General features: G+C 31.6%; 1 long non-coding RNA gene across 1 annotated transcript; it reads right to left on the reverse strand.

The window, feature by feature from the left end:
- Positions 1–11770: 11770 nt before the first annotated feature.
- On the reverse strand, positions 11771–14828 carry LOC126888120 (uncharacterized). Its single transcript, XR_007699406.1, has 3 exons — positions 14061–14828; positions 13196–13353; positions 11771–11952 (listed from the first exon to the last, which is right to left on the reverse strand). It is a non-coding gene; the product is annotated as an uncharacterized LOC126888120 (long non-coding RNA).
- Positions 14829–19488: the final 4660 nt, after the last annotated feature.

Consider the following 19488-nt stretch of genomic DNA (forward strand, 5'->3'; position numbering starts at 1 on the left):
CAATCTTAACTTGCTGTAATAAACTGCAGCTTATATCAAATACGAGTCATCTACTGATGTTGTTTCTGAGAGGAAGCCAGTGTTTGCCTTGAAGTTTGACTACATGCAAAATCTTCGACTTCCACTTATTTTTTGTGCAGGTGACTTTAAATTTACTTCAACTAATCTACAACATCTTTGGAATTCATAATATGCAAAAAAAATAAGGGGACATTTCACACCCACCATGAGAGTTAAGCCCAAAAGTGTCCCAATGAAGTTGTTTCATTTCTTATGGATTAAGTACGTCAAGTCTGAAGAATATTTTTGAATTTAAAATTGGTGGTCTAAACGTTATAAAAAAACATGTATGTCTTTAGACTAAATGGGCAGAAAACACGAAAGGGATAAAAAATCACTTCCTAGATTTTAAACTACTACCATTTTTTTATTCTTTAAACCCACCAGGGACTGTAACAGTATCGGAAAATATTAATGGTTTTGTCATTAACAACTTTAAAATTAATATAAATGATATAATTTCATTTTTACCAACAGTCGTGACCTATCCGAATGGTAGAGTACCAATTAATAAAAAAAAACTGAAGATATATGCAAGCTAATTGAGTACATTTAAAAGAAAAAATAAGACCATGTTTTGAAGAGATTATGCATTGGCCTACTACTGATGCAATTAATGATGATTAATCCTTTTACTGTTGAAAAAGACAATAAAATTTCAAAAAAAATATAATTTTTAATTCTTTCCTGAAACAATATAAGCAATATAAATATATAAACCATATATATTCCTAAAAATCATAGTATGACTTAAGAAAAAAAAATAAAAAAGAATGTGTGATGCATAATGTACAGGCTTGTGAAATTATTTTAAAGTATTTTTTTCTACAGCGTTTTAAAAACAGTTTTTGTGATTTATGACTCATGTTGTTTCTGAAATGATCTTTTCATTTTTTACATTAATAACTTCAATTAATTGATTGCACATTATATACAGGAACTTTACCAGATGGTACGCCTATGCACACAGCTGATCTTTGATGTTCCTATGCAACTTTTAAACATACAAATACAATGTATTTAATGCATGTCATGCAGAACTTTACATATATGTGACAATTTATATAATTCACAGCTTACCTATGAAATGTAATTCCTTCTTTCTTAGTTTTCTCGGTCATAGTACAACCACAAGACGCACAACTAACCATTTTGATTTTATAGTCTTTTTAACGAACTTATACTAACACTATGTAACTAATATATATACTACTCCTAACTACAGATAAATATGATAAAAAATTAATGTAAACGTCGTCGCAAAAGGAAAATTAAAAGTAAAAACACTTGATAACACCAACTAAGAGGTTCAGCTTTCGTAAAACGTAAACACTATGAGTCATCCACAGAAGTACAAGATGGCCGACTTCCGCTAGAAATTTAAAGTGTTGTTGATATGTGACAGAGTCCTTCCTGTTTTATTTTATATTCTAAGGTTTGAGCAAACTGAAAGTGACAATTAGTGACGTCACATCCTGAGTGGTCATTGTGGATAATAATGAAAAATTTTAATTTTAAATAAAGTACAAACAAGTTAGACAACTCAATACACAAAATTTGATCAAACTAGACTGATAGTGAGAGCACAGATTTTTAGAATTTCAAAAAAACTGCAATTGTGATGTCACTTTGACGTACTTCCGGAGTTGGCTCAAATTATTTGATGGTGAGACGCGGCCTTTACACAGAGGCGGCAGCCATCATATGCTAGAGAGAGAAAGCTAAGCGCCAGTAGATAGAGATAGATAGACCACCGACCCGAACTGCTCCGCGTTACGCTATTTTTCGGAGTTGACCAAATCTATGTGTATAATATCTTTGGTTACCCCTCGATGCCACAGTATAGGAGGCCGATGCATTGAGTAGCATATCCCTAGCCAGATCTATTGTTGACATATCTCCGGTTCTCACTATCAAATAATGAACCGTGATAGTGCGACGTCAAAAGGTCCAAAAAGTTTCCAAACAAAGCAAAGGTTTGACGTCTGTGAATTGTTTATACACGTGATTTGTGTAATCCATTTTAATTTTATTTTATTTTAACAATAATCTGCACATTTTTTCTTAAGACACAATCTTTGTTAGTCATATCAATCATATTGCTTTTAATTTTATAAATGCCCTTACACAAAATCAAGGATTTACACACTACATAGTACTTACTGCTCTTCAGGTTCTTAACCAGTCCTATATGGAAATATGGTGGGAAATATACTATGAGCATTGATTACAATCACGGGTACCCAACACCCAACACATTACCATTTTGTAAAAATTAAACATCTTACAATAAGCAATATATTCCAATTATAAAAACCAAAACAAACACCACGTGTGAATTTTTGCTTTGTTTGGAAACTTTTCAGAGTAGCCAACATTGATTTGACGTCACGACTATCAAGGCCGCGTCTCACCATCAAATAATTTGATCAAACAGTTTGAGCAAACTTGACGTACTTGAGGAAGTACGTCAAAGTGACGTCACAATTGCAGTTTTTTGAAATTCTAAAAATCTGTGCTCTCACTATCAGTCTAGTTTGATCAAATTTTTTGTATTGAGTTGTCTAGGCCCCCTCACCATCAAATAATTGACAGTTATTTGATCAAACTTGACAGTTAGTGACACAAACTATACATACTAACTGTCACTTTGTGTCACTAACTGTCAAGTTTGATCAAATAACTGTCAATTATTTGATGGTGAGACGGAGCCTTAACTTGTTTGTACTTTATTTAAAATTAAAATTTTTCATTATTATCCACAATGAACACGCAGGATGTGACGTCACTAACTGTCACTTTCAAGGCCCCGTCTCACCATCAAATAATTGACAGTTATTTGATCAAACTTGACAGTCAAGGCCCCGTCTCACCATCAAATAATTGACAGTTATTTGATCAAACTTGACAGTCAAACTTGACTAGTGACACAAACTATACATACTAACTGTCACTTTGTGTCACTAACTGTCAAGTTTGATCAAATTAACTGTCAATTATTTGATGGTGAGACGGGGCCTTTAGTGACACAAAGTGACAGTTAGTATGTATAGTTTGTGTCACTAGTCAAGTTTGACTGTCAAGTTTGATCAAATAACTGTCAATTATTTGATGGTGAGACGGGGCCTTCAGTTTGCTCAAACCAGTTTGATCAAATTATTTGATGGTGGGACGCGGTCTTTACGGTCCACTTGATCAAACTGGTTTGAGCAAACTGAAAGTTAGTGACGTCACATTCTGAGTTTTCATTGTGGATAATAAGGATAATAATGAAAAATTTTAATTTTAAGTAAAGTACAAACAAGTTAGACAACTCAATAAAAAAAATTTGATCAAACTAGCCACTTTGACGTACTTCCGGAGTTTGCTCAAACTGTTTAATCAAATTATTTAATAGTGAGAACACGACTTAACGCTCGGTTTCATAATCAGATAAAGTGAACTTTAAATTTTAAGTTGGTACCTTTATCAATAGCTAAGGCCATGATACTGTAAATAAAGGCTAAGGCTAATAAATAAATGGCTAAGGCTACGTCGGGGCCGGCGTAGCTAAGCGGTAGTGTGCTTGGCTCGCGTGCCGGTGGTCCGGAGTTCAAATCCTACCGCCGGCAAGAACAACTAGACATTTTTAAAATTTTTATAGGCCCCAGGTCGACTCAGCCTGAATAAAATGAGTACCTTGGGTAAAACCAGGGGTTATAATAGGCGGTTGAAGCGTGGCACGCTGTTGAAGGTGGTTGAAGGTGTTACCTTCCTTGTATACCGTAGGCCCTAGATATTCGCTCTGAGCGTTAACAAAGTGTCAAAACAAAATCGACCGACCTGCTCATGGTGGCGGTTTTTTGAAATTTTATCAGGACGCTTTGTGTATGTTTAAATGAGACATTTAAAAAAAATGCCGTGTCACGCTAGTGATATTATGTATTAATATAAACAGAAAATAAAAACGCACTTAATCTGATATAAATTCTTCTATTTCCAATATTAATTATCAGTTTGATTTTGTATACATAACCTCACTATCGCAGTTTATGTCAATAAATCTTTATTAACGAAAAAGAAAATATTTTTGTTGCACTATAAATTACAGTATAAATTAATAACTAATGAATTCTAACAATTGTATTCGGTTATTATCACTACAAAATAAAATATTCAAGTTTAACAAAATAATCCCATAAGACTAAGGGCCGGTACTTTATGTCCCGGTTAAACCTCGGTTAGCTAACCGGGGTTTAATCGGGACAGAAAAGTACCCCATAGGGCCTCTTGCGTTGTAATAAAAGCAATTATAATTATTATTATAATTATTTATGAATATAATAATAAGTATAATTGCGTTTATGTCTATGTTTTGCATATATTTCTGTCCCGATTAAACCTCGGTTAACTAACCGGCTGTTAACGGAGACATAAAGTACCGGCCCTCAATGTTAAAACGTCCTGACAAAATCTGACAGCGTGTCACGTGACTGTAAGTAGAGGGGAGACGCACGGAGTCAATAGCAGACTACCCTGCTATACTCCCAAAGCCACGTGAGCGGTATAAAACGGGAGACTATTCATATTACCTTTATCAATGCAATAATTCATATGGGTAAATGTCAACGTTAAAGTGAACTTTAGTTGATGTTTAACACTTTAAAATTGACATTTACCCATAGGGCTTTTCATCGATTGGCATTTGTTTCGAGCTTCTGTCAGATGTTGTATAATATGTGTACAATATTAATATTGGCTCCGAGCGTTAACAAAGTGTCAAGGCAAAATCGACCGACCTGCTCATGGTGGCGGTTTTTTGAAATTTTGTAAGGACGCTTTCTGTATGATTAAATGGAACATTTAAAAAAATACCGTGTCACGCTAGTGATATGATGTATTAATATAAACAGAAAATAAAAACGCTCTTAATCTGATATAAATTCTTCACTTTCCAACAGTTTGATTATGTATACATAACCTCACTATCGCAGTTTATGTCAATAAATCTTTATTAACGAAAAAGAAAATATTTTGTTGCACTATAAATTACACTATAAATTAATAACTAATGAATTCTAACAATTTTATTCGGTTATGATCACTACAAAATAAAATATTCAAGTTTAACAACATAATCCCATAAGACTCAATGTTAAAACGTCCTTACAAAATCTGACAGCGTGTCACGTGACTTTAAATAGAGGGGAGACGCACGGGGCGAATACACGGATTATACAACATAAGACAGAAGCTCGAAACAAATGACTGTGAATGAAAAGCCCCATATGATAAGGTTACCAACTTAAAATTTAAAGTCCACTTTAACTGATTATGAAACCGCACGTAAGGAAGAAGATCTCTATACCTAGTCTATACATTGAATCTCATCAGATATCAAATGCGTTATTAGTTGTATAGAAAGTGTCTAAATAATGTGCTCCTTGTTCAAGAATATCTCTATTTTTGACAATATCGAAAATTAATATACGGAAAATATGTTTATAAATAAAAATAAGTTTAAAATATTGTTTATTTATTAGGTATAATAAAAAGTGTTTTTCAACATTTACTCTGCGATAAAGTTTAAAATTCAAAACCCTCCAATGATTGACAGACGCCTATAAAAGACTTTGGCCAGAAGCAGAAGACCAAGCTGCTAGGTCAATTCCAGAGAGTCGTCAATGGACGACACCTGCCACAAGCCAAGAATTTATAAAATATTCAGTGATGAGCGAGCTAATAACGGGCAAAATAACGTAAAAGAGAGAAAAGATAACACGTTGTGAAATAAAAAGAGATGACACTAGTAGAGATGTAAAATTATCAATAGGAAGCTATACTTAAATTTATATTACATAGTTTCTCACCTTTAGACGTCTGTGACAGGAGAATTTTATAAAATTGTGTGTGGCACTTGTCATCATAGATATAACAGAATAGATTAGGCCAGTTCGAAAAATAGCGTAACGCGGAACAGTTCGGGTCGGTGGTCTATCTATCTCTCTCTACCGGCGCTTAGCTTTCTCTCTCTAGCATATGATGGCCGCCGCCTGTGTGTCACTGTCGTTCCGTTATTCCCACCTCTTGGTAGATACGCTCACACTCGCACGACAGACAAATATAGCTAGACCACCGTACCTGATATCGTCGTTACACCCCGATGCATTGAGTGGCATATGACTAGCCTGATCTATTTTCTTTACATATCTCTGCTTGTCATACTCCTTTCATACTAAAATTGTCTAAAGATGGTGAAGTATGTAATGTAATGTAAATTTATAGGTTCTTATCGATAGTTTAACACCTCTGCTAGTTTCAACTCTTTTTATTACACAACGTGTTATGTTTTCAATCTTTTGCGTTATCATGTGTAAGCAAGGTTTGATAATTGAATTGAGTTGAAGCTAGTTTCTATAATAAGAACATTCTTGCTGAATAGGTATACAGTATGATGAGTGCACTAAGAACAGGCAAAATAACGCAAAAGACGGAAAACATAATACGTTGAGAGGTAAAAAGAGATGAAACTAGTAGAGGTGGGAAATTATCAATAGACATCTATAAATTTACATTATATTCATAGTTTCTCACCTTAAGACGTATCGGATGAGTTTGGCGACGTATAGGAGTCAAACTGTGGCAGGAAAATTTTATAAATTCTGTCATAATTTGACTCCGATACGTGGCCAAACTATCAATATAAGGTAAATTTCTAGGTTTTTATATATAATTTCCCACCTCTACTGGTTTCATATCTATTTATTTCACAACGTAATATGTTTTCCGTTATTTTGCCAGTTATTAATGTACTCATCACCGTATATTTTTACCACCAAACTCTGAACAATGTTATCTCGTTCAAATATTTTAATCTGTTTGTCCTTTGTCCAGTGTATGTTATTTATATCGTTAATTTTAAGTAAATGTCTTCATTCTGGGAAGGTATACTTAGATCGAAAGTATGCTTGGGCAAGATAATATTAATAAATAACTATGCTCAATATTTGCATTTTATTTTTAAAAATAAAAAAATATACCTATATAGGTGCATAATTTGCCTTTAATCGGTTTAATAAATACATATATTATATATTCGATAGTTAATTTGTAAGTAAGGGGCTTATTGTTAAAATGTTAATAAATGGTGAACTTATATCTAATATGGAAAAAACATTAATCGAAGCCATCGAGATAAATTTGTAAATATTTACATTTATATGTAATATTTCAACCAAGTTCGTTGATTTAAATAAATATTGAAACTCAGGCAACACTGCTGATGGTAACAACAATTTGCATTAGAAGTAATTTTTTTCTCTCTCTGTTAATAGTTCTATCCCTTCTACTGGATTATTATGAATGTACAAGTTGGCTAACTTGATAGACAGCTGATTATACAGTGTTGCCTTGTTGCCTAAGTTTCAGTATATATCGTTAAACCAATTATAATTTACTATTTTATTTATCTATCAGCCACAATTTAAGTGTGAAATTAAATTTATTTGGCGTTTTATCCTAAGTTGCCATAAGAAAATAGCTTCAGAACAATACAGTATAAAATTGTTTGAAATAAGTTACGTTTTTAAGTAAATATTTATAAATAATATGTAATAATTCATCTTGATGGCTTCCATTAACGTTTTATTCACTTAGTAGGTATAACTTTCAGCATTTATTAACATTGTAATAATAAGCAGCTTACTTTGAAATTAACTATTGAACTTGTTATTTGAAAATTATCAATACAATTCTGATTGAAGACAAACATATTCTGTAACAAGTTGCTTATTTTGGAAGATAGCTTATTTTCTGGGTTGCAAATTGCAATGCAATTATCAAACCTCGCTACCGTATCAGCGATTTAAAGGACGAATCCTGCTTTGTTTTATTTCTTATATTCAATCTTTTATATTTTGAAACAAGGTGGATAACAGAAAACAAACGTAATTTTTAAAATGTGGTTGCATTAAAAAACAACGTGTACTACTTATATAGGTATTTATGGACAAACTAGGGATTCCAAAAAGGTAATGTGCATGATAATAATGACGATTGGGTACGTAGATCTTATCAAACAAGAAAATACAGAACGATATTAAATATATAGATAGAGTGAGATCGACAGACAGAATAAGTCTTCTTAACAGACCTTAAGCTGCGACAGAAACATCCTGTTATGGCTGTTACTAATCTCATACTAATGGCACCAGTGGCGCACCCAGGGGGTGGTTTGGGTGTTAAAACCCCTCCCACCGGCCACCAGGACATACAAAGAATAGTAGGAAAATGTAACTTGTCTTTATTAACAAACATACAAAAAAATTGCTGTGTAATATGTAAAAAAGTAGAAAGAGGCTTTTCATCGATTGTCATTTGTTTCGAGCTTCTGTCATGTGTCACATAATATTAATATATCTACGTCATACGTCTTTGGTTTGTAATCATTGGCAATACCAATAACGTATGACGTAGATATATTAATATTATGTGACACATGACAGAAGCTCGAAACAAATGACTGAATGAAAAGCCCCATGAACGATCACATCAATCACTTATTTTGTATTTGCTGTCTTTTTCTATAAATAACAAACTTTTGTTATAGAAAAAGACAGCAAATACAAAATAAGTATTTAAGGTCAAATGTCTTCTTCTTTTTTTTCTCAAAATGTCATTTTATGCGATTATACATGATTTGGTGTTTATTTAAACAAATTTGCATTTTACATCGTAAAGTATCAATGAAAAAAATATATTTTAGTACAAGGGACTCAAAAATATCATTATATGGCTTTATAACAAGTTATTTTGATGGAAAATCAGTTTTTGATCAAATTTTATAGTGTATAAAACGTTTAAATATCGTTTTTCTACAACCGTGTTAAAAATGCAATTTTTAGCACTCCATACGATCATTATGCCACTTTAAGGCACTAGTGCTTTAAAATTTGTATGGCACTGCAGTTCGTATTGACCGTATAGGCAATTTTGATGTAATGTCAAAAAAATATAAAAATGGAATGTCAGTCAAGTTCAAGTAAAATTTTTGTGGATATTGCCCTGTAATTACGTTTGTAGAAAAAATATTGTATGATATGCGTGTTAAAAAGTACATTTTTAAGACACTCATGTGAATTGCAGAACTCGCTTCGCTCATTCTGAAAATTTTCACATGCGTGCCTTAAACGTGTACTTTTAATATTAATATCATAAATAACTCCGGATACAAAACGAACTAACGGAAACAATAGATGTGAAAAAGGGACTACGCCAGGGAGACGCTCTATCATGCATCTTGTTCAACATTGTACTCGAGAAAATAATGAGGGACACAACAGTCAATACTCGAGGAACAATAATTAATAAAAGCGTGCAAATACTAGCATTTGCAGATGATGTTGACATAATCGCAAGATCAAGAAGAGAAATGATAGAGGCATTCAATCAAATAGAACGAGCTGCACAAAATAGTGGCCTGAAAATCAACCAGAACAAAATAAAATATATGCAGGTAAGTAAAAACACAGAAATAAGGCAGCCACAAAATATAACAATAGGAGAATACAACATTGAGGGGGTAAAAAACTGTACATACTTGGGATCCCTAGTCACATCTGATAATAACGTAGCAGAGGAAGTGAAGAGGCGAATATTTATTGCCAATAAAAGTTACCATGGCTTAATTCGGCAACTAAGATCAGACAACGTCGCAAGGAAAACAAAATGCCAAATATACAAAACCCTAATAAGACCGGTACTCACATACGGCTCAGAAATCTGGACACTCACTAAAAGAGAGGAAACATTGCTAGCCACCTTTGAAAGAAAAATCTTGCGACACATATATAAGGGCACAAAAGAAAATGGAATTTGGCGAAGAAGGTACAACTTTGAACTATACGAAATATACCAGGATCCAGATATCATAACATTCATTAAAATAGGACGGCTGCGTTGGATGGGACATGTAGAAAGAATGGAAGAAGGCGAAATACCAAACAAAATATTCAAACAGATGCCAGTAGGAAAAAGAACAAGAGGAAGACCGAAGCTGAGATATTTAGAACAAATAGAAAATGATATAAAAACCTTAAAAATAAAAAACTGGAGAAAAAAAGCACGAAACAGATCAGAGTGGAGAAGAATCCTGGAACAGGCCAAGACCCAGAAAGGGCTGTCGAGCCAATGATGATGATGATCATAAATAACTATTTTTACATTTTCCTCCATTCCCAAAATACATTATAATCGATTTGGCTGAAAATATGCCCACAGATAGCCAAAGCATAGGACTTTAAGTGGTTAGAATGATTTGAATTAGAAAAGAAAATAATCGTTTTCGTTTTGATTCAATTCGAGTCTCTTGCCATCCTCTGACACCGTGTTTCGGGGTCTCTACCCCTTATCAAAGAGGCTATGCAAGTAGACTGAATTGAATCAACTCGAAACGAAGAAGAACTGCATATATTAAAATATCTGCAGCAGAGTGTGGTTAGACTATCCTCTAACGGGGAATGACAAAATGAATAAAAATAAATTTCGACCAAGAGTCAGGATTCTGTTAACCGAGATACGATAGTACACTTCGCGTCAAAAAAAACTGGTACAACTCTTATAACCGAAAATCGTGTTTTTCAAGTTGTGTAAGTTGATCTTGTCACAAGTGTCATTTAAATTTCTAGGGCAAAGTTGCCAGTTCAACGAAAATATTATATCAAACTAGGTAAAAACGGGGCTGTGCGACAGACCGCATTTTTTAATACACTAAAAACTAAAACAATTGTAATTTTCCGTCATCTAAATTAAGTATCCATGTTATGGCGAGCACGCCACTGTGTGTGTTTATATTTCAATATTTAGACTACGTGACATGATACGCTTGTAATTTCGCGGTGTCAGCGAAATGTTCATGGACTATGAAAGGTTTTAAGAAATATGTAGTTTGTATTCATTAATTTAGGCAGTTATCGTTTTGTATCTCTAACTGTTAACATCTCAATAAATTTGTGCATTTCCTTCAGTAGTTACGTTACTCAATTCTCCAACGAACACACCACATTTTATAAAGAATAAGACTTCCATACATTCCCTAATAACACAAAACATTCCATGAATGTTCCTAGAATGTACACACAGGACATTGAAAACATTCCTGGAATGTCCCCAAATGCACACGAATGTCCCTGGAAAGTCCCAGGAAAGTGCTGTGTCAGCATTTTAAATATTCTTAGAATGTTCTGTTGGAACATTCCATGAATGTCTACGAATGTTCTTTGGACATTCACAGTCTATTTTTTAGACTGAATGTCTTGTTGGAACATTCCATGAATGTTCTTTGGACATTCACAGTATATTTTTAGACTGAATGTCTTGTTAGAACATTCCATGAATGTCTACGAACGTTCTTTGAACATTCACAGTATATTTTTTAGACATTCACTGAAATATATCGTCAGTAATGTGACAATACCTCCTATATGTCTTTTCATGAGGTTTGCAGGAGACGAAAAACATTTTTTAAGGTCACTTTCTGTTTTCGTACGTATTCTGACTTTTTTGTAGTAAATAGATAGTTGAATTTACTGCAAAACAAGTCAAAAAATATATGAAAACAGGAGGTGGCCGAAACAAGTTTTTAGTCTATCTTACAAATCTCTTGAAAAAAACAGATAGGAGGTATTGTCACATCGCTGACGATATGTGGCCATACCAAATAATACATCCTTGATAAATATAAAAAAAATTTATTGCAAAAAATCTTTACATACATTTTTTAATGTAATTTACTGACATTCCTAAATATTATAAAAAAATGTGTCACATTTGCTTTGTAAACCTTTCTTTTGCTTTTCGTAGCCACATATTCCGTTTCCTTTCTGGTTTTTTGTAGACCACTTCTCTCAGCTGATTCTAAAAGAAAATAAAATAAAAGGTAATTTTTCTATCCTTTACAATTAACAATCAGAAGAAATATTATTTACAGGTAATAATACGCATAAATAATAATAATAAAAAAATAAAGATTAAATAATATTTAAATAAATAATAAATAATATTTAATAAATAAAATAATAATAATGAACATTTTGTATTTTGACAACGACATCCGACGTGGAAGTAGAAACCTTAATAAAATTATTTTTTCAAGTAAATTGTGGCTTATTTCCTCATTAGAATAGTTAATTACAAAAAAGCCACAAAGAAATAGATTTTTCACAAACAAATAAGTATTTAGTATTCATTATATTTATTGTTTTTATTATTTACTTTAATGTCCTACTGGTACATTATTTGACAAATAATGACATTTCGAAGTCTGTTAAGTACGATATAACGCCCTTGGGCATTAAATTTAAATAACGACTTAGATACTGTCAAGTTGACAAATATCAACCTAAGTAAAACTATGGTTACCACAATTATGTTACTACTGTTACTGGTAAATGTACTTATTTAAAAACTAATCAATTCAAAATTCATTCAAATTTTTCACATATAAAGAATAATTTAGTCAGACATTAAACGTTGAAGGCACCACAGGTATTATAATAATAACGCTTTCGGTCAACGTATATCCCTCAGGCCCTTGTTAAAAACACCATTGACCTCAAGCGTTATTATCCTTATAATACCCTTGGTACCTTAATAACTGTAACATAAGATTATACCTTAATTCTTGTTTTCTATTTCTGATGTTTTTATTTATTTACATTGAATATTAATCTGTTTTGTTGTATAATCTACTTCGCAATAATTATGTGATATATTTGACTTAAAATGAATTCAAAAATTTTTTGCAGTTGGGCAACAATGTCAACTTAGATCTCCGATGTAGATAATGAATTACAACAGTATCTATATTGTACAGACTGTATTATTAATTAGGTTATTTATTTATTTATTTATTGAAATATACATCCACCAGGTATAAACCCATAAAGGTGTACATAAGAAAACTACATACATTGACTGAACACTTGATGACAAAATATAAAATAAAATAAAGAATAACCAAAAATGTTTCTGTTGTTAATACACATACACAATAATAAACAAAGACCTTAATAAAGAAAAATAACATGGCATCAATTCGATAAGCTATTGTGTATTTCGCGTTTAAAGATGTTAAAACCAAGAAAAAAAATGCATATACCTGTGTGACATAAGCTATTGGAACAGCACAGTCTCTTAAACGAACAGATGAAAGTGAAATTCTGTCAATATCTTTTTCTAAAAAGTGTTTTGAACATACTCCTCTATTAACAAATCTGATCTATACTTCATGTCTTCTTCGCAGGATCTTCTGGAAAGCTAAAAATACAAAATATAGGCATTACTAAGCATTATTAACAAATTTTAGTTTTAAATAAAAAATATGATTAATGGACTCACAAAATATTATAAAACAGCTTAGAAATTGTTTATTAGTAAGTCAGTTCCCCAAACTCTGACACAACTGGCTAGTGATTTTAGTAGGTAATTTTTTTTGTTTTTGGCCAATTTTGCCAAAATTACAGTAATTATTAACTATTTAGTTATTATTTTTTTTTGCAATTTTACCAAATTGGCAAAATTATTTACTAAAATCACTAGCCAGTTGTACTGAGACTGAGTTTAGCAAATCGACTATAATATTCTGTGTATTCATTAGTTGGTACTGCATATTATAGTGTGTGGTCTACCATCCTATTTATAAAGGCATACATTAGCAAAAACGCAAAAAGAATTACTTTAGTTTTACAAATCCTATTGTTATTATCTCTATTTACTATTTTAGTTAGGAATAAGCGAAGTTATTGTGGCTTATTCACAATTATTATTAAAATAATAAATGGATATGACCAATTATTAACTTATAAAATAAAATAATAATTCTTCTGATTTATGCCTTTTATTCACTTTGTTATATCTAGGTTACTTAAAAGATTTTTTATGAATAGTATTATTAGGGTATTAATAGTATTAATTTATTTTCTGAAATACAGGGCATGCCTTCGTTTACATATTTGCATACTAACCTTTTAATAGGGCTTTTCATTTTCATTCACAGTCATTTGTTTGGAGCTTCTGTCATAATTGAAACGTTATTCCTGCAGATTTTTTTATCTACATTTGTTTCTGCTACTCCAACTGCGTTAAAAACAGGACACCATTTTATTCACTATGTTAATAATACTATTAAAGCTATTATAAAAGTATCCGAATTAAAAAAATATTCTTAAAAAGCACAAATAATACAAAGGTGGCAAGATGAAGATGCCAAGATGGCCGAAGCGAGGTCGTTGGTTGGTCGTTTTTAGTCACGTGATGCCCTCTCAAGCGCCATGCACAAAAATATATGCACGGCGAATTTGAAAATGAACGCAAAAGAAATAAATATAAATGCCTCTCTTGGGTTTTGCATAAGTTATAAGTATTTTTTTTATTAACAAAATCGCATTCCAAATTGAATATTCGCGAACAATAATTTTTATTACATTTGTATGTTTATAATATTGTATTAATTGAACTTGGAAAACTCTTTAAATTTGACATATTATTGCACTGTAGGCCTAAAGTGTCACTTAGTTTGTCTGGTATGTTATAAGTAATGTTGTATCTGTTACACGTATGTATTATTTCGCAACTTAAAATATATGAACATTGGTAGTATGTTCACAGAATGTCTTATGGTAACATTCCAGGAATAATTTAAACAGATGTTCACCGAATGTTCCCTAAATGTCCAGGACATTCAAATATTGATAGAACTTTGGTAGTACATTCCTGGAATGTTGTGTGTTGTTAGGGTTGATTCGGTTTTTATTATAATTTATAAAAATATTTCAATTCAAAAATAATGATAGATAATAAATCTTGGCATGACTTTAAATTATTATGTTTAATGTCAAATCGAGAGGTGTGATTGGTTTCTCGTAAATTGTAGGACAAAACTGCATTAAGTTGTGTAGAATACATAAAACACACTGGAAAAATTAAAAATTTAATTTGAAATTAATACAAAATGAATAACTTTTACAGTGAACAAGTGTGTAATTTAAATATATGTATTACAATTATTCGAAATATACATTTTAAACGTTATTTTTTTGCGTTATCTTTGCGTTTTGTATTTGCGTTATCTGTGATGGCAACAACGAAGTGATTCACGAACAATAATTGTCAGTCTGAACACAGGTTTACATTGGGAAAAAAAGTGTACCAGTTTTATATGACGCGAAGTGTACCAAGCGGCGCCGCTAGGAGGAGCATTGAATTACATTACAATACAAACTCAAAATACTCAAAAGTATAATTAGTCCAGTCGGGATAGCATTTGACCTTGCATGCTGAGCTGCTCAAAATTTTATTTTTCTTATCTTTAGGGGGGTCAAAAGTAGTCTAAATTTAAAATCGCGAATGAATTCCTCCGTTACGTTAGCCACCATCTTGATTTTAAAGGAGAACCGTTTTTGCACAATATCTCCGCCATTTTTAACTTTTCCACAAAAATGGTAGAAACTGAAATTGTTAAAAATAAATCGTATTTACAATTATTACAATTTCTTTTTAAAAATTTTTGTCGTGAGGTCGATATTTTCTGAGTTAATTGTACTTACAGTAACCGCCTATATTTTTGACCATGATATTGCATGTAACTTTTTTATTATTGTAATATAATTCAAATCCTTCTAACCACTTAAAGTCCTATGTTTTGGCTATCTGTGGGCAAATTTTCAGCCAAATCGATTATGATGTATTTTGGAAATGAAGGAAAATGACGGTATTTTAACGTTTTCTACACTATAAAATTTGATCAAAAACCTGTTTTGAATCCAAATAACTTGTTACCTATACCTATAATGCCACATAAATGACATTTTTGAGTCCCTTGTATTAAAATAGTATGTTTTCCATTGATACTTTACGATAGAAAATGCAAATTTGTTTAAATAAATACAAAATCACTATAAAATCGCTTAAAATAACAATTTGAGAAAAGAAGAAGAAGACAATTCGACCTTAAATGTTTTATTTCTACATCTCTCAGATGCTATATATATACAAATTTTCAGACAAATCGGAGATCCAAAAGTTTTTTTGATCCAAAATTGAGTGATTTGAAATGGAATCACCCGTAATTATATGGTATAAGTTCTTGGCTTGTGGCAGGTGTCGTCCATTGACGATTGACGACTCTCTGGAATTGACCTAGCAGCTTGGTCTTCTGGCCAAAGTCTTTTTAGGCTTAGGAGTCTGTCAATCACTGGAGGGTTTTGAATTTTAAACTTTATCGCAGAGTAAATGTTGAAAAATACTTTTTATTGTACCTATTATATTATATAAACAATGAAATATTATTCTGGTCCAGATAATAAAAATATTATTTATAACAATATTAAAGCTAATTTACTGTCCCCATAGCCATAATTTCCACAAAAGAAGAAGAAGAAAAAAAAAAATAAAAAAAGTCCTACGTATTACTACACCCTTCCTCGAGGCACTTACGAAATTTTTTCAAAATTGCAAAATTTTTCATCAAGTTATCGCGAAAAAGGATATAATGTGAGATTCTATCTAACGGCGCGACTACTCGCGGGTTAAGTACAGTAGTCTAGCTATATTTGTCTGTCGTGCGAGTGTGAGCGTATCTACCAAGAGGTGGGTTTAATGGAACGACAGTGACACAGAAGCGGCAGCCATCATATGCTAGAGAGAGAAAGCTAAGCGCCGGTAAAGAGAGATAAATAGACCACCGACCAGAACTTCTCCGCGTTAGGCTATTTTTCGGACCTGGCCTAATCTATTGTGTTATTATATCTATGGTGAGAACACGACTTTTAAAAATATTTCAAAATCAAAATTAGCCAAATCAATCCAGTCTTTCTCATAGTTATAAAATAAAAAAAAGTACGAGTCAGAAAACGTTGGTTGTCAAATAAAATTAGAGGATGCCAGAAAAAAATTGAGTGCAGCGACTGTACAGGGCAATTGATTGTATCCCCCGTCGCATGGCGAAGGAAAAAATCACCAGTTTTATATAATAGTATCATTGCTTAAAAAAAGAAATTCCTTTTTAAAAAATGATAGTATAATTATTATAATATAATATAATATAATATAATATAATATAATATAATATAATATAATATAATATAATATAATATAATATAATATAATATAATATAATATAATATAGTATAATAATTATAATATTATTAGGTAGGTATAAAAAACTCTAAGTGAAAAAGTAACTTTTAGACCTGACAACAATGCATATAATAAGACATATGTTTTAAGATGCTCAGTTGCCAATAGTGTGATCTGACTTAGTCTCCTTGGATTATATTAGTCCTAATATCCACAACAAAGAAATATATTACAATTCTTATTATCACGAATAATCTTTACATTCTCTAAATAGCAACAAATTTAACTATAACCTCTTTGTGTGATTATAATGTAAAAAATCAATTCTGAGTTTTCTAGGTCAGAACTTATAATTTATTACTTATTCAAAATCGCGCAACACTGTAAGAAAAAGATTCGTTCGAAGAGTAAAAAGCTTGCAAGAATTTTGATGAGATCGAAGAGTGACTGTCCTTGAAAATTTTTCAAATAATTAATACAAAATTATCTGCTAATGACTAAACCCTGGAAATGTGTGTCCTTTCGTGAGCACTTTGTTAACTTTCAGATGGTATAAATATATTTCAGAAATACTAGCCGTAACATAGTAATTTAGCAAAACTCGGGAAGGCACTGATTTCACAGTAGGTTTAAAATTTTTACCGCGCTAAAGAACTGGGCTCCTGTTAGATATAAAATTTTTAATGGACTGCGCGTGCGTTGTAATGTTATTGCAACTTTAATAATTATTTTCAGTGCAAAAAAAAGCCTGATCAATGTTCAAAATAGGTGATCATTGCTCAGCGCTTTATTTCCTATCGAATACAGTCATTTGTTTTAAAGATTTCGATCAATGAGGTGCCAACATCTTTTTTTTCGTCCTTGAATTTTCAACCCTTAATAAAAAATAAACTACAGGTGATCAAAATCCGAAACCTAGTGATCATTGCTGTACAAACCGTGAGCAAAAGGATGGTATAATTATTTTTACGAAATTCGATCAATGAGGTGCTAACATCTCATAACCGAATAATAGGGCTTTTCATCGATTGTCATTTGTTTCGAGCTTCTGTCATATGTTGTATAATCCGTGTATACTATTAATATACACGGATTATATGAAATATGACAGAAGCTCGAATGACTGTGAATGAAAAGCCCTATAGAGAGATATTGGTTGCGTTCATCAAACAGAGAGCTTGGAATCGGATTGGAAGCTCTTTTACTAGTGAACGGTGCGCTGAATTAATCGGATTGGAAGCGCTCGCCATTTTATTCAGCCTTAAATTTGTTATTGTGCTGTGATAGCTGAATCCCGCCAACTTTAAAATTAAGTTCAAAGTAAAATGGATAATTTAATTAAAATTGAATATAAATACAATAATTATTGTATGTAATTTATTGTAAATATTTGTAGTTCTTATTTTAGTATTATTAATATGTATTCTATATATAGTTATTATCTAAATTAAGTTAGAAATATTTGTGTTTTTTTATTTATATAGTTACTAGAAATATTAACACAATATCTGTATAGTAGGTACCTACCTCATTTATTTTCCAACAATCCAGTTTTTGATTGATTCACAAATCTTATAAAAATTGGTATTGATTGCATACCAACTATTTGTAATTAATATTTACCTACAATAAAATTAAATTTAATATAGGTAGGTAGGTACCTATACAATAATACTCCATATTAGTTATTTTCAATAATATTTCCAATTTTTTATTCTTCTTCACCCACCGTTATGTTATTAATTTCTTTATTTAGCATACCTACTCAATATTTCATTTATCCAGAACATTATTGCCTTCTATATTATAAAATTGTGTAAAACACAATGTTCGTTAATCGAATATTTTCTGTATCAAATTTTAATCCTCTAAATTTGCATTTTATTAGTTCAAACCTTTCTACAGCTGACCGAATCTTTAATTTATTATCAAAATTTTCTTGTTCTTGTAGTAAACGTTTATTATTCTGGTAAGATTTCATTAAGTTAAGTATCTAGATATGCCGAATTTTGAATGAGATTTATATTCGCTGGTAAAATGGAATCTGCTCGAGTTAAATAGTTAATAGGCCTGGATCCTGCATACCAAAAGAAAGTTTATTAATAGCAAGCTGAAAATTTGTTATTAGCTTAACGGTGTCTAGTCGGACAAACTTTGATGTTTTAATTTAAAACAAACACTGGAACGGGAAGTTTTAATTGTTGAACAGGTTACAGGTTTCGAACGTCAGACTACAAAAACGTCTCATGTGTTGTGTCAGACAGAACTTCCAATTGATTTGCTACTCTTTCATTAGCATGCAAAATTAGACTGCTA

The sequence above is a fragment of the Diabrotica virgifera genome, chromosome 7 (assembly GCF_917563875.1).
Source record: "Diabrotica virgifera virgifera chromosome 7, PGI_DIABVI_V3a".
Lineage (NCBI taxonomy): Eukaryota > Metazoa > Arthropoda > Insecta > Coleoptera > Chrysomelidae > Diabrotica > Diabrotica virgifera.